A 15,937-nucleotide genomic window follows, 5' to 3' on the forward strand; every position below is an offset into this window, starting at 1 on the left:
ACACAATGTATCAAAAAATATTTATTTAAATGTTGCACCTTGTAAAGCCACTGCAGATACAGGAGCTCCCTGGAGCTGCTCTTCTGCCTCAATACCAGTTGCATTTCGCTCTCCATATGCAATTGTCGTCTTTTGCCCACATCCACCAGGTGCCTGGAGTGTTTCAGCCTCCGCTTACCTATCAGCACTGCAGCCAAGTCCTCCAGTCTGACCACTGCACATCTCCCACCCATCACTGCAATCCCCCTGGCCGCTAGAGAATCATGTCTGCTCCAGGAGACAATGTGAATGAAGCCATAAGACACAAGTTGCATTGGGCTATTCCTATCCTTATCTGGCTCTTAAGAAGATGCAGGTACACGGAATTAAGAAATGAAAAGCCTGACTGAGGGATGAGGTGGGAGCCTCTCTGCATGGCAATGGCACAGCTGTTTTGCTGGAGGGAAAAATCTTCTATTACACACATTTAGTGAGAGGTGAGGAAGCTTTCACCAGCCACCTGCATGTGCAGTCCATGGAAGTGATGGACAGCCCCAGCATCACCAGCCACACATCAATTGCAGTTTATTGGATTTGCATGTGAAGAACAAGGGTTACTTTCATGTGACTTGTCAGTTCTGCGCTCAGAATCCTAATTCAAGGAGCAGTGATGGGATATAAGCCCTGATCCTTGCTCCAGCATGGAGAGCAGGGGGGTACACAGCCCCTGGATGGAGGGCAACAGCATGGGGGGTACACAGCCCCTGGATGGAGGGCAACAGCATGGGGAGCAGGGTGGTACACTGCCCATGGATGGAGGGTAACAGCATGGGGAGCAGGGGGGGTACACTGCCCATGGATGGAGGGTAACAGCATGGGGAGCAGGGGGGGTACACTGCCCATGGATGGAGGGTAACAGCATGGGGAGCAGGGGGGGTACACTGCCCATGGATGGAGGGTAACAGCATGGAGGGGGGGTACACTGCCCATAGATGGAGGGCTCCAGCATGGGGAGCAGGGGGGTACACAGCCCCTGGATGGAGGGCTCCAGCATGGGGAGCAGGGGGGGTACACTGCCCATGGATGTAGGGTTCCAGCATGGGGAGCAGGGGGGGTACACTGCCCATAGATGGAGGGCTCCAGCATGGGGAGCAGGTGGGTACCTGCCCCTGGATGGGGAGATCCAGCATAGAGAGCAGGTGGGTACCTGACCCTGGATGGGGGGATCCAGCATAGAGAGCAGGTGGGTACCTGACCCTGGATGGGGGGATCCAGCATAGAGAGCAGGTGGGTACCTGACCCTGGATGGGGGGATCCAGCATAGAGAGCAGGTGGGTACCTGCCCCTTGATGGGGGGATCCAGCATAGAGAGCAGGTGGGTACCTGACCCTGGATGGGGGGATCCAGCATAGAGAGCAGGTGGGTACCTGCCCCTGGATGGGGGGATCCAGCACAGAGAGCAGGTGGGTACCTGCCCCTGGATGGGGGGCTCATAGCTTACCTTTAATTCCTGTCTGGCAGACACGGTGCTGTGACAGTTCTGCAGCAACTCCAGAGCATCATCTACAATAATGGTAGCAGTCCCACCGCTGGCGAGGTGAACCATTCACAGCTCCAGTAACCCCGGACTCAATAGCTCCTGCTTCATTCCATGCAAAATGCTGGGTCCCTCCTGGAAGGGCGCAGAGTATCCAAAGTTCTGGCGGAGTCTTGTACTGGTGAGCAGCTCGGCTGGCAGCAATCCCACAGAGTCTACTCACAGGGTGGGAGGTGAGCGCTGGTCCTCGGGCGTGCAGAGACCCCGGGAGTGCGGAGACCCTGCGCCTGCACTGAGCGGCTCTGCCTGCTGTCTGATCTCCGCGCTGTGCGGGCAGCATTCCTCTCCTCCAGTGACATCACCAGTGGGCGGGCCTTAGTATGCAGATCATGGAAGCTTAGCTTTTCTGTGCCTGCTCTTAAAGGTATCTTGCTGAATCTTCCACCTCAGTCCGCGGGCAGGAGATCATTCCCGCAGCGTCTCCCGTGTACACGGAGCGTTATGGCTGCTGCTTTTCTGTGCAGCAGTGATGTGTGGCTGGATGCGCTGCACTTCTTCCCCCTGATACAGTGAGTGTCGGTGCAGCCCGCAGCCTCCCTGCAGGGATCAATGCTTCTGAAAATAGAGCATTTCTCTGCAGCGCAGGATCCCCGTGTGGTTACAAGCGGCGGCACCCACAGCGAGCCGGGCCTGTAATGGTTAACGCTTCCCTGTCTGCGGTGCATGGTGCAGGGGGACCACTGTGCAGCCAGGCAGCAGCCGGGGGGCTTCACCGAGGGATCAGGTAGGAGGGTTGCACAGTGTAAAGAGGTGGGCTGCAGCCAGGATTCTGCAGAAGGTCTGACAGCCGCCCAGGCACATGTCCACCTCCTGGGAGCGCCACAATAATGCTGTGCAAACACCTGGGCTATATGCTTGGCACAAGGGAGCAGACCCCACAGGAGAGCACCCTGCAGGAGAGCAGACCCTCACAGGAGAACAGACCCTGCAGGAGAGCAGACCCCGCAGGAGAGCACCCTGCAGGGGAGCAGACCCTGCAGGAGAGCAGACCCCGCAGGAGAGCACCCTGCAGGGGAGCAGACCCCACAGGAGAGCAGACCCCACAAGTAATGGCTCCACACTGTATAATGGCCCCCACATAGCACTTCAAATATTAATATGTCCCCACATAGCCTTCCATATAGGATAATGGGCCCCATATAGTTCTTCATAATTTGCCCCCCATAATCCTCCATATAAAATAAATGCACTCCCCATGGTCCTCCATGCAATATATGCACCTCCATGGTCCTACATACAATATAATAAACTCCCCCATGGTCCTCTATACTCTATTATGGCCACCAGTCACTGATTAAAAGATAAAGAAATGTATTACTCACCTCTCCTCGTTTCACCTGATGCTTTGGACTCCTGAGCGTGTTGTTTGAAGCGCCGCACATCTCAGAACAGCGGGCGCGCTGTAATAACGTCATTGTGCCCATTCCTCTGACACGAGGAAGAATGAAGAGGGTGTAAAGGTCTGCTGACGCCCCCTTCTCCATCAATATTGCACACACTAATGGAGTGAGGAGGGGGCTCAATGAGGGCACTGACACTGGGCCTCCCCGACTCACAGGCCCCATAGCAGTCGTGTGGTGTGACCTGCTGTGGTATGTCACTGACTGTCACAATTTGGTTCCTGGGGCTGATGATGTGCAACTAAGGATTAACACAATTCCGACATTATTATGAAAAAAAGTATGTGCACATCCACATTCGGGGGCTTCTCTGTCCTCCATCTACATCCATAGAGATTAATATATAGAAAAGTATGTGCCCCCCACATCCGGGGGCTTCTCTGTCCTCATCTACATCCATATACATTAACATGGAGAAAATTATGTGCCCCCCACATCCACCTCCGGGGGCTTCTCTGTCCTCTTCTACAGCCATATACATTAATATGGAGAAAAGTATGTGCCCCCCACATCCACCTCTGGGGCTTCTCTGTCCTTATCTACATTCATAGATATTAATATGGAGAAAAGTATATGCCCCCCACATCCACCTCTGGGGGCTTCTCTTTCATTATCTACATTGATAGACATTAATAGGCATCCATAGACCTTACTCTATACTCCTCCTTCTAGACCTTTCCTCTGCTTTCGACACAGTTGATCACTGCCTCCTACTACATGTCCTCTCCACCTTTGGTGTCAAAGACCTCACCCTGTCATGGATCTCCTCATACCTTTCCAACCGCACATTCAGCGTCTCCCACTCCCACACTGCCTGTTAGGAACGGCGGAACGCACTAAATAAAAATAATAAAGTGCGTTCGCCGCTCGGGGTCCACCGTGCAGTAGGTGATAAAACCGCTGCTAAGTGGTGGCAGGAGCAAAATGGCGGTAATGCGCACAGGGTTAAACGTCACCCTGGTGCGCAGAGCAATCTCCATTAAGTCACAGATGAAAAATAAATACAAATACAAAGACTGAGCCTGTTGAGGTCACAGTACTCAATATAAATACACACACGATATCAGGTCATAGGCGTAGCCCAAGACGGCGGCACTACATCCGTCTAGACCTACCGTGTGTGCGACGTCGCAGCTGCAGACGCTAAGGAGAGCTGCTACTGCAGCGCGGCGTGGACACTGCCGCCAAACGATAAAACTGACGCAAGCGCAATGTCGGACGCTAGCAGCTGTGGATGTTGCAGCAGAGGAGCGTTGGCGCTGATTCTAAACTCAGTCCCTAACCACATACATAATATCAGAGGGAAGGGGTTTTATAATGAGTCATTCACCAGAATCATACATCTGTCCTCATACACACATAGCAAGTAATCTATACTAGCGCATGGCGGAACAGCCATGCGCGCCTTTTATAGCAGCCGGGACCTTCTGCACGCTTCCAGATCTCTGAGATGGACCAATGAGATCTGGAGCAGGACCTGAGCACATGATTCCCAATCTCCAATGGGAGATCGTCCCATGAGCATGCTCCGTAGGAGGACAGAAGGAGAGATTTTCTGCAAGGCAATCTCCTCTGCAATCTCCTCTGCAGTAGATAAACAGCAGGAGACTACAGAATGTGAGGGTTTGGATCCCTGCAGAGTAAATGCAGAAATCCGACGCCTAACTCTACCTCCTCATCCCACCCTCTCTCTGTTACAGTCCCCCAAGGCTCTGTTCTAGGACCCCTACTCTTCTCAATCTATACACTTGGCCTGGGACAACTCATAAAGGCCCATGGATTCCATTACCACTTTTTTGCTGATGACACTCAGATCTACCTCTCTGGCCCAGACGTCACCTTTCAGCTGTCCAGAATCCCCGAGTGACTATCAGCCATATCCTCCTTATTCTCCTCTCGCTTCCTCAAACTCAATGTGGACAAATCTGAACTCATCATCTTTCCTCCATGTCACAGGTCTTCCTTACCTGATCTATCTATCTATCACAATTAATGACGCTTTCCCCCGTACTGGAAGTCCACTGCCTTGGAGTAACCCTTGACTCTGTCCTTCAAACCTCACATCGAAGTTCTTTCCACCTCCTGTCGCCTCCTGCTCAAAAATATCTTCAGAATCCGTCCTTTCCTCAACCCTCAATCTACTACAATGCTTGTGCACGCCCTCATCATCTCCCGCCTCGACTACTGCAACATCCTCTGTGGCCTCCCTGCTAACACTCTCGCACCTCTAATTCATCTCTCTCCTCGCTACTCCTCCGCTTCTTCCCTCCGCAAATCTCTTCACTGGCTCCCATTCTCTCAGCGTATCCAGTTCAAATTATTAATAGTGACCTAAAAAGCCATCAATAACCTGTCTCCTCCATATATCTCTGGACTAATCTCCCGATATCTTCCCTCAAGTAATCTCCGGTCCTCACAAGACCTCCTTCTCTCCTCCACACTTATTCGCTCCTCACCTAATCGCCTCTAAGACTTCTCCCGAATATCCCCCATCCTCTGTAATTTTGTGCCCCAACACGTCCGACTATCAACCACATTCAGATCCTACAAATGGAACCTGAAAACCCACCTCTTCAAAAAAGCTTACAGCCTGCAATGACCCCACTGACACCTCACCACTACTGGAGCTACTGCCTCACCAAAACCATAGCTGCTGCAACCCCCAACCTACTGTCTCCTTCCCCACCATCCTGTAGAATGTAAGCCCACAAGGGCAGGGTCCTCTCCCCTCTGTATCAGTCTGCCATTGTTAGCTTGTTTACTGTAAGTGATATCTGTCATTTGTATGTAACCCCTTATCATGTACAGCACCATGTAACTAGTGGTGCTATATAAATATAAATAATAATAATATGGGGAAAAGTATGTGACCCCCACATCCACCAGCAGGTGCTTCTCTGACTTCATCTACATCCATAGACATTAATATGAAGAAAAGCATGTGCCCTCGACATCCACCTCCGGGGGCTTATCTGTCCTCATCTACATCCATAGACATTAATATGGAGAAAAGTATATGCCCCCCACATCCACCTCCAGGGGTTTCTCTGTCCTCATCTACATCCATAGACATTAATATGGAGAAAAGTATGTGCTCACCCACATCCACCTCTGGGGCCTTCTCTGTTCTTATCTAGATCCATAGACATTAATATGGAGTAGTATATGCCCCCCAAATCCACCCTCGGGGCTGTGTTGTCCTCATCTGAATCCATAGACATTATTATGGAGAAAAGTATGTACCCCCTACATCCACCTCTGAGGGCTTCTCTATCCTCATCTACATACATAGACATTAATATGGAGAAAAGTATGTGCCCCCCCACCACATCCACCTCCAGGGGTTTCTCTGTCCTCATCTACATCCATAGACATTAATATGGAGAAAAGTATGTGCTCACCCACATCCACCTCCAGGGCCTTCTCTGTCCTTATCTAGATCCATAGACATTAATATGGAGTAGTATGTGCCCCCCAAATCCACCTTCAGGGCTTCGCTGTCCTCATCTAAATCCATAGACATTATTATGGAGAAAAGTTTGTACCCCCTACATCCACCTCCGAGGGCTTCTCTATCCTCATCTACATACATAGACATTAATATGGAGAAAAGTAAGTGCCCCCACATCCACCTCCGGGGGCTTCTCTGTTCTCATATACATCCTGTGCACTGGCATAGTATGTGAAAAGAGATACATGTCACTGCGCATACTGCGGTCAGTGATGGAAAACCAGAGGTTTTTTCTTCCAGCACACTAAGTGTTGAGAAGGTTTATAGGAACCTATGTTATGGGCTGATTTTAGTGGACCTCCATAGAGCGGGTGGGCGGAGGTCCACCCTATCTCCACATTCAGAGTTCTGCTAGGACCTGTGTGATGTCATGGTCATGTGACCATCACAAGGGTGTTAAATACCTGGCCAGGAGAGTCAGTGACTGTTGTGTATTGGGAGAGCATGAACTCCCACATAGCTCCTGGAAGAGCTAAGGACTGTGCGGGATAACTGCAGGTGAACCCTAGGGGAATGGACTCCTAAGGACTATGCGGGATAACTGCAGGTGAACCGTGAGGGAATGATCTCATAAGAACTGTGTTTTTGTTTGTTTTACCGTTATGCCAGCAAGGCTCTGTTTATTTTGCTGAACCCTGCCAAGGATTATGCTATCCACAATAAACCAGCAGGTGATTCTCTGCCAGAACGGTTCCTGTGTCTACCTGAGGAAGCAGCTGAGTGTATCAAGCCCTTACTCGTGGTTTTTCGGATGTGGGCAGCGTTCTAGGAACACGTGTAGAGGCTGTCGACAACTGCATGTCCTGGGTGAAATCCACCATTCAGAGCGAGACATCCTGCAACCTGGAGAAACTTGTGAAACATATTATACAGGTAAAGCATCATCAGCAGCAACATCAGCTCACCAGTCAGCAGCAGCAAGTGGCGCAGCAGCAGACGAATAAGCTATTAGCACAGCATCTTCAATACCAGCTGCAGCAGCAGTGACAGCAGCAGGAGGCGCTAACATGGCAAATGGAGTACCTCGCAGAGGTGGTTTGTGTAAGGCTGGTGGTTTCCTCTCCTTCTCCACGTGGTGATGCATTCGTCCGAAACATGATAAGAAGAGCTATGTAGAAAATGGCAACGGGGGATGATGTTGAAGCCTTTTTGACTGTGTTCAAGTGGTTAGCGGAGAAGAGAAGCTTCTGCCAGAGCAGTGGGCAGAGGTGCTGGCCCCCTATTTGACTGTTGAACCCCAAAAGGCGTATTACGACTTAGCCCTCCAGGATTCCAAGGAATAGGTAAAAATAAAAACTGAAATTCTGGCACACCTGGGAGTGACAATATCTGTAAGGGCTCAGCATGTCCACATCTGGGCATATGCTGGCGACAAACCCCCACGCTCCCAAATGTTCGATCTGTTGCACGTTGTCCAAAAGTGGCTGCAGCCAGAGACTTCCACTCCAACCCAGATGGTCAAGCGTGTGGTAATGCACAGGTTCATCCGCTCCCTCCCAAGCCAATACAGACCTGGGTTGCCCAGGGCGACCCCCAGAATTCAGACGCCTTGGTGGAACCAGGTTGTGGAGAAATCCCAAGGGAAACAAAATGTCGCTACTTCCCCATCCTGGGATACCCAAAAGGGGGTGGGCTCACCACGGAGGGTGGATAGACCCACAACTGGGGGGCTTTCCAACCCTGCTGAGGGGTCATCTTAGGCGCTTATGAAGGATGTGGTCTGTTGGCGATGTCATAATCCTGAACACTTAGACCCCTGGTGTCATATACAATCATGAGCCCATGGACTGTAGCCTAGGCAGACGCTGCTCCTATTATGCCTATCCGGCCTGGAGCGTGGACTGCCAGCCCGGCAAGGGGCCCGAGTCGTGCTGTGTCCGTCAATGGGGTTATGGTTCTGGGGCTGCACTGCTCCACCAGTTAATCCCTAACAAGTTCGCAGGCGTCCACTTCAACAACGGAGAAGCCAAGGACTATTCTGTAGCCAGAGTAACCATGGGAACAGACTGTGGTAATCAGACCCATGAGGTTGGGGTGTATTGGGAGAGCATGAACTCCCACATAGCTCCTGGAAGAGCTAAGGACTGTGCGGGATAACTGCAGGTGAACCCTAGGGGAATGGACTCCTAAGGACTATGCGGGATAACTGCAGGTGAACCGTGAGGGAATGATCTCATAAGAACTGTGTTTTTGTTTGTTTTACCGTTATGCCAGCAAGGCTCTGTTTATTTTGCTGAACCCTGCCAAGGATTATGCTATCCACAATAAACCAGCAGGTGATTCTCTGCCAGAACGGTTCCTGTGTCTACCTGAGGAAGCAGCTGAGTGTATCAAGCCCTTACTCGTGGTTTTTCGGATGTGGGCAGCGTTCTAGGAACACGTGTAGAGGCTGTCGACAACTGCATGTCCTGGGTGAAATCCACCATTCAGAGCGAGACATCCTGCAACCTGGAGAAACTTGTGAAACATATTATACAGGTAAAGCATCATCAGCAGCAACATCAGCTCACCAGTCAGCAGCAGCAAGTGGCGCAGCAGCAGACGAATAAGCTATTAGCACAGCATCTTCAATACCAGCTGCAGCAGCAGTGACAGCAGCAGGAGGCGCTAACATGGCAAATGGAGTACCTCGCAGAGGTGGTTTGTGTAAGGCTGGTGGTTTCCTCTCCTTCTCCACGTGGTGATGCATTCGTCCGAAACATGATAAGAAGAGCTATGTAGAAAATGGCAACGGGGGATGATGTTGAAGCCTTTTTGACTGTGTTCAAGTGGTTAGCGGAGAAGAGAAGCTTCTGCCAGAGCAGTGGGCAGAGGTGCTGGCCCCCTATTTGACTGTTGAACCCCAAAAGGCGTATTACGACTTAGCCCTCCAGGATTCCAAGGAATAGGTAAAAATAAAAACTGAAATTCTGGCACACCTGGGAGTGACAATATCTGTAAGGGCTCAGCATGTCCACATCTGGGCATATGCTGGCGACAAACCCCCACGCTCCCAAATGTTCGATCTGTTGCACGTTGTCCAAAAGTGGCTGCAGCCAGAGACTTCCACTCCAACCCAGATGGTCAAGCGTGTGGTAATGCACAGGTTCATCCGCTCCCTCCCAAGCCAATACAGACCTGGGTTGCCCAGGGCGACCCCCAGAATTCAGACGCCTTGGTGGAACCAGGTTGTGGAGAAATCCCAAGGGAAACAAAATGTCGCTACTTCCCCATCCTGGGATACCCAAAAGGGGGTGGGCTCACCACGGAGGGTGGATAGACCCACAACTGGGGGGCTTTCCAACCCTGCTGAGGGGTCATCTTAGGCGCTTATGAAGGATGTGGTCTGTTGGCGATGTCATAATCCTGAACACTTAGACCCCTGGTGTCATATACAATCATGAGCCCATGGACTGTAGCCTAGGCAGACGCTGCTCCTATTATGCCTATCCGGCCTGGAGCGTGGACTGCCAGCCCGGCAAGGGGCCCGAGTCGTGCTGTGTCCGTCAATGGGGTTATGGTTCTGGGGCTGCACTGCTCCACCAGTTAATCCCTAACAAGTTCGCAGGCGTCCACTTCAACAACGGAGAAGCCAAGGACTATTCTGTAGCCAGAGTAACCATGGGAACAGACTGTGGTAATCAGACCCATGAGGTTGGGGTGGTAAAATACTTGATCCATCCTGTCATCCTGGGGCAGGATTTTTCTCTGTTTTGAAACTTGTGGCAAAAGGGGGCTGTACAGAGTGTCCCAGTAAAAAGCCAGGCCCCTCCAAAAACGTCTCCATCAAATTAAAGATGGAGGCGTTCTCCCTATGTGTCTTTGCTAGAGAGGAGGACAAGACGGTATCAGAGGAGCCCAGTTTCCCTGGTTTAGAAGTGCCTGAAGAGAACTTTAGGACTGTCCAATTTTGGAACCTCACATTAACCCCCGGAGGTATTTGCGTTTTCGTTTTTCGCTCCCCTCCTTCCCAGAGCCATGTTTTTTATTTTTTCGTCAATATGGCCGTGTGACGACTTTTTTTTTTCAGGACGAGTTGTACTTTTGAACAGCACCAATGGTTTTACTATGTCATGTACTAGAAAACAGGAAAAAAATGCGGTGAAATTGCAAAAAAGTGCAGTCCTACACTTGTTTTTCTTTGGGCTTTTTTACTATGTTCACTAAATTCTAAAACTGAACTGCCATTATGATTTTCCAGGTCATTACTAGTTCATAGACACCGGACATGTCTAGGTTCTTTTATATCTAAGTGGTGAAAAAAATTCCAAACTTTGTTTTAAAAAAAAAAAAAAAAAAATTGAGCCATTTTCTGATACCCGTAGCGTCTCCATTTTTTATGATTTCAGGTTAGGTGAGGGCTTATTTTTTGTGTGCCGAGCTGACGTTTTTAATGATAACATTTTGGTGCACATACGATCTTTTGATCGCCTGTTATTGCATTTTAATGCAATATCACGGCGACCAAAAAAAACATAATTCTGGCATTTTGACTTTTTTTCTCGCTACGCCGTTTAGCGATCAGGTTGATCCTTTTTTCATTGATGAATCGAGCGATTGTGAAGTTGGCGATACCAAATATGTGTATGTTTGATTTTTTTTTTTTATTGTTTTATTTTGAATGGGGCGAATGGGGGGTGATTTGAATTTTTATATTTTTAATATTTTTAAAAACTTTTTTTTTTTACTTTTAGCATGCTTCAACAGTCTCCACAAGAGAATCTGCCATAACTTGATCAGCTCAGCTACATACATGCGGTGATCAGTTTGCCTGTATGTAGTAGAATTACTTGCTATGGGCGCCAAGCACTTGCTCATAGCAATCCCGCAGTGACAAACATAGAGGTCTCCAGGAGACCTCCAATTGTCATGCCAACCCACCTGTGACCCGCAATCATGTGACGTGGGTCATGGGTGGGCAGATTTCCGGCGCGATTGCCGGAAGAGCTTGTTAAATGCTGTCAGCGTTTGATAGCGGCATTTAACGGGTTAATAACCGCGGGTGGATCGCGATTCCACCCACCGCTGTTCCAGGAACATGTCAGCCGTTCAAAACAGCTGACATGTCCTGGGAAAAATGTGGGCTCACAGTCGGAGCCCACATCAAAGGGAGGGAGTCCGACGTCGGCGTAAATGTATGCCCAATGTCGGAAATGGGTTTGATAATGTTACTGTATGTAGTGCAATTGCTCAAAAGTTGGGGGCAGACACCAGGTTTCCTCATTTTGCGGTCAATGGCGAGTTGTATCAGGTGACAAAATCGAGGGGGGGAAGATAGTAGAGCCGCTGTTAGTTCCAGGACCCTACTGGCGGAGGTTGTTAGGCATGGCACATTCGCATGTTTGGGGGGGACACCTAGGGGTAGCGAAAACTCGGGATAGTGCTACAGAGGTTCTATTGGCCAGGGTGTTACCAAGAGAGCCTAAATTATTATAGAACCTGCCACACCTGTGAGATAACTGCTCTTGCTTCTCACTTCCAAAGCCCCTTAGTCCCGTTGCCTGTAATAGAAATTGAATGCCATAGACCTCGTAGGTCCCCTAGTTAAGTCTGCATGTGGCAATCAATACATCCTAGTGATCATGGACTATGCGGCTTGGTACCCAGAAGTGATGCCACTGAGGAACTCTTCGGCTAAGAGCATCGCCCGGGAGTTTGTCCATATCTTTGCCAGGACCGGTTTACCTAAGGCAATTTTGACAGACCAGGTTACCCTTTTCATGAGCAAAGTGATGCAGGAGCTGTGTTGAGTCCTCCAGATTGCCCAGTTGCGAACCTCAGTCTACTATCTGCAGACCGATGGCCTAGTGGAGCCCTTCAATAACACCTTGAAGGCCATGCTCAATGGGGTCATTGAGATGGACGGCGAAGACTGGTACTATCTGCTCCCGTTCCTGCTCTTCTCCATCAGAGAAATCCCTCGAGCCTCTACAGGTTTCTCACCGTTCGAGCCCCTGCACGGCCGACATCCACGAGGACTCCTGGACATCACCAAAGAAACCTGGGAAGCCGAGGTCACCCTGCATTGGAGTGTCATTGAGCATGTCGCCCAGCTGCAGGAGAGAATGGCTCATGTAATGCACATCATAAAAAACATCTTCTCAAGGCACAGGAGGCCCAAACAATGGTATACAACAGATCAGCATGGCTATGGCAATCCTAGCCTGGGGATCCCATGCTAGTACTTATCCCCACGGTGGAGAGCAAGTTTCTGGCCAAGTGGCAAGGCCCGTACGAGGTGGAGGAAAAGCTTGGGGACGTGAATTACAAGGTACACCAGCCCGGTCGCAGGAAGCTGCACCAGGTATACCATGTGAACTTGCTTAAACCATGGCGGGACCAAAAACCACTGGAAACTCCTTGCCTCGGGGCTGTCAAGATTGCTGAGATGCTAACGCTGGCCCAAAATCAACAATGTCAAGAACTGCTGCAGCAGAACTGTGACCTGTTCTCAGAGTTGCCAGGGCGCACACAGGTCGTGGAACATGACATCCTAACATAATCGCATGTAAGGGTAAACTTCAAACCCTACCGGTTCCCCAAAGCACGCCGAGAGATTATTTCCAAAATGGTTGAAGAGAATGCTGGACCTTGGGGTGATCGAGGAGTCAAGAAGTGATTGGCCAAGTTCCATCATCCTTGTACTGAAGCCCAGTGGCGAGTGGCGGTTTTGTAAAGATTACCGCAGGCTCAATCCTAACCCTAGACCTGAAGAAGGGATACTGGCAGATCCCCATATCCCAGAGCGCCAAGGAGAAGATGGCCTTCTCGACACCAGATGGGTGTTTTCAGTATGCCAGAATGCCCTTTGGACTGCAGGGAGCCCCAGCTACCTTCCAGAGGGCGATGGATCGAATTCTGGTTCCACACAAGAAATAAGCCGCAGCCTACTTGGATGACAGTCATTTTTAGCCCTGACTGGAGTTCACAGCTGCCAAAGGTACAGGCAATCTTCGATGCGTTGAGAAAAGTGGGATTCACCATAAATCCCAAGAAGTGTGCCATAGGGGAGGAAGAGACCAGGTACTTGGGCTACATCATCAGGAGAGGCAAAATCAAGCCCCAGTTGAACAAAATAGAGGCGATTCAGGAGTGGCCGCAACCTCTCCAGGAAGCAAGTGAGGGTGTTTCTTGGGATTGTGGGGTATTTTATCTCAAACTTTGCCATAATTGCTGCACCGTTAACGAATCACCTTATGGGCACCAAGTCGACGATGGTGAAATGGACTCCTAACACAGAGATGGCGTTTCAAGAGCTCAAGCGGTCTCTGTGTAAGCATCCGGTTCTGGTCGCACCAGACTTTAGCAAGGAATTTGTGGTCCAGACCGATGCTTCAGAGGTTGGGTTAGGAGCCATGCTGTCACAGGAAATAAATGAAGAAGTGCATCTCATCCTATACCTGAGCCGGAACCTCTCTTCTTGCAAGAAGAATTAGGCCATAGTGAAGAAAGAGTGTTTGGCTATAAAACGGGCCATAGACACTCTGAAATACTTCCAGCTAGGCCGCAGGTTTAAGTTAGTGTCAGACCATGCCCCTCTGCCATAGTTGAGAGAGAAGAAGGGTAAGAAAGCCAGGGTGACTAGGTGGTTCTTAGCCCTTCAAGACTTTAGTTTCCACATAGAAAATAGATAAGAGAAGTTACATGGTAAGACCATGATCACACTTGCGAGAAACTCACACGAGTCTCATGTCTCAATACCCAACACTGCCGCCGGCACTCGGGACTGGAGTGCGCAGCTGCATGTATTTCTATGCATCTGATCTCTTCGGTCAGAGTGCCGGTGGCAGTGTCGGGTATTGAGACACGAGACTCGTGCGAGTTTCACGCAAGTGTAACCCCAGCCTAACGCAGATGCTCTCTCCCGAATTCCGTGTCTGATATCTGAAGGTGCCAAAATCCCCAGCTTTGGGCAGAGGGTGCAATATGTGACAGTCACTGGCATAGTATGTGAAGGGAGATACGTGTCACTGTGCATACCGCCGTCAGTGATGTAAAACCAGAGTGTTTTTGCCTCGAGCATGCTAAATGCTGAGAGGGTAAATAGGAACCTATGTTATGGGCTGGTTTTAGTGGACCTCCATAGAGTGGGTGGGTGGAGGTCCACTATATCTCCAAATGCAGAGTCCTGCCAGAACCTGTGTGAGGTTAAGGTCATGTGACCATCACATGGAGGTTAAATACCTGGCCATGAGAGTCAGTGTGTGTTGTGTACTGGGAAGCAAGAACTCCCACATATCTCCTGGAGAAGCTAAGGACTGTGCGGGATGACTGCAGGTAAACCCTGCAGGGAATGGACTCATAAGGGACTGTGTTTTGTTTGTTTTACCGTTATGCCAGCAATGCTCTGTTTGTTTTGCTGAACCCTGCCAAGGTTTATGTCATCCCCAATAAACCAGCAGGGGTGTCTACCTGAGGAAGCAGCTAAGTGTGTCAACCCCTCACAATCCATAGACCTTGATATACAGAAAAGTATATGCCCCCCCACAGCCACCTCTGTGGTCGTCTCTGTTCTCATCAACATCCATAGACATTAATATGGAGAAAGATAAGGGTCTTCCCAAAACAGTAACCACAATGCTGAATGTGTTGTGCTGCAGATGAAAATTTCTCATCACTGAATCCAAGGGTCCGAGGCCGCCCCCTGATAACAAGCTGTGAAGAAACCTGATTGTATATTAATTTGCCAGATAACCATGTTTTTGCAAACCAAGAAGAATTGACTTTTTATCTGTATATTGGCTTGTGTATTTAAGTGTTTATGTCGGGTGGGTCAAGAAGACAGATTTGCATGCCATTTAACATATTGTGTCTGTATTAGTAACTTGTACATAGTGTGTGTTTAACTTTGTTTATTGTGTGCTGATACGCTAATTGTGTATTGCATTCTATAACCAGTTTGTTGTCTTCAAAGGTAGATAGGGAAAGGCTGTGAGGGTGGACTGAAGGACAATGGGTAAATCTAAAAATAGATCACTTGCCTAGGGTATAAAAGAGACTTTTTTTCTTCTGGTTGGTGTGTCACTCTTCAGCATCTCAGCTCAGGGTACTTCGGACTCGGCTGAAAGAACACAGGACTGCTCTCGGTTATCTCCCTACGCTTATCATTACTTCCTCTCTGCATGCATATCACAGGTGGAGTAGCGACCCTGGTAACTCGGACATAACATCTACCATTATCCTGGCGAGTCAGAGGAAGGGAATGGTGAGACCCTGTAATGTGCACCATCTTGGGGTAATTGCTGGGATTGTTCTGTTTGCTATTGGGTGTTGTGGTTCAGTAAAGTATTGCCACACTGTTTTACCCTAACCCTGTGTTGTCTGTGTAGTGTATTGCTCACCAGGAGATAGAGCGAGTGTTCAGTGGTATGAGCCCTGGTCCATGTAGTCCATCATGTTCCCACATGCTTTATGCATCCATTAGCCCTCTGTGTCTGTACTGTTACACACTTAACATTATGGCTGGTCCAT

The 15,937-nt window shown here is 49.6% G+C and overlaps 1 protein-coding gene across 5 annotated transcripts in view; it reads right to left on the reverse strand.

The window, feature by feature from the left end:
- LOC141101061 (protocadherin-11 X-linked-like) overlaps positions 1-2,054 on the reverse strand; it is a 1,762,603-nt gene extending 1,760,549 nt beyond the window's left edge. For 2 of the 5 annotated variants that reach the window (XM_073589874.1, XM_073589875.1), the window contains exon 1: positions 1,481-2,038. The gene's annotated coding sequence lies outside the window, so the exon portion shown is untranslated. Of the gene's footprint in view, positions 1-1,480 lie in introns of all 5 variants that reach the window. The other 3 variants (XM_073589870.1, XM_073589872.1, XM_073589873.1) reach the window with 3 other exon arrangements.
- Between the last annotated feature and the right edge of the window lie 13,883 nt (positions 2,055-15,937).

The sequence above is a fragment of the Dendrobates tinctorius genome, unplaced genomic scaffold, assembly GCF_039654945.1.
Source record: "Dendrobates tinctorius isolate UK_male_01 unplaced genomic scaffold, ASM3965494v1 ptg000114l, whole genome shotgun sequence".
Lineage (NCBI taxonomy): Eukaryota > Metazoa > Chordata > Amphibia > Anura > Dendrobatidae > Dendrobates > Dendrobates tinctorius.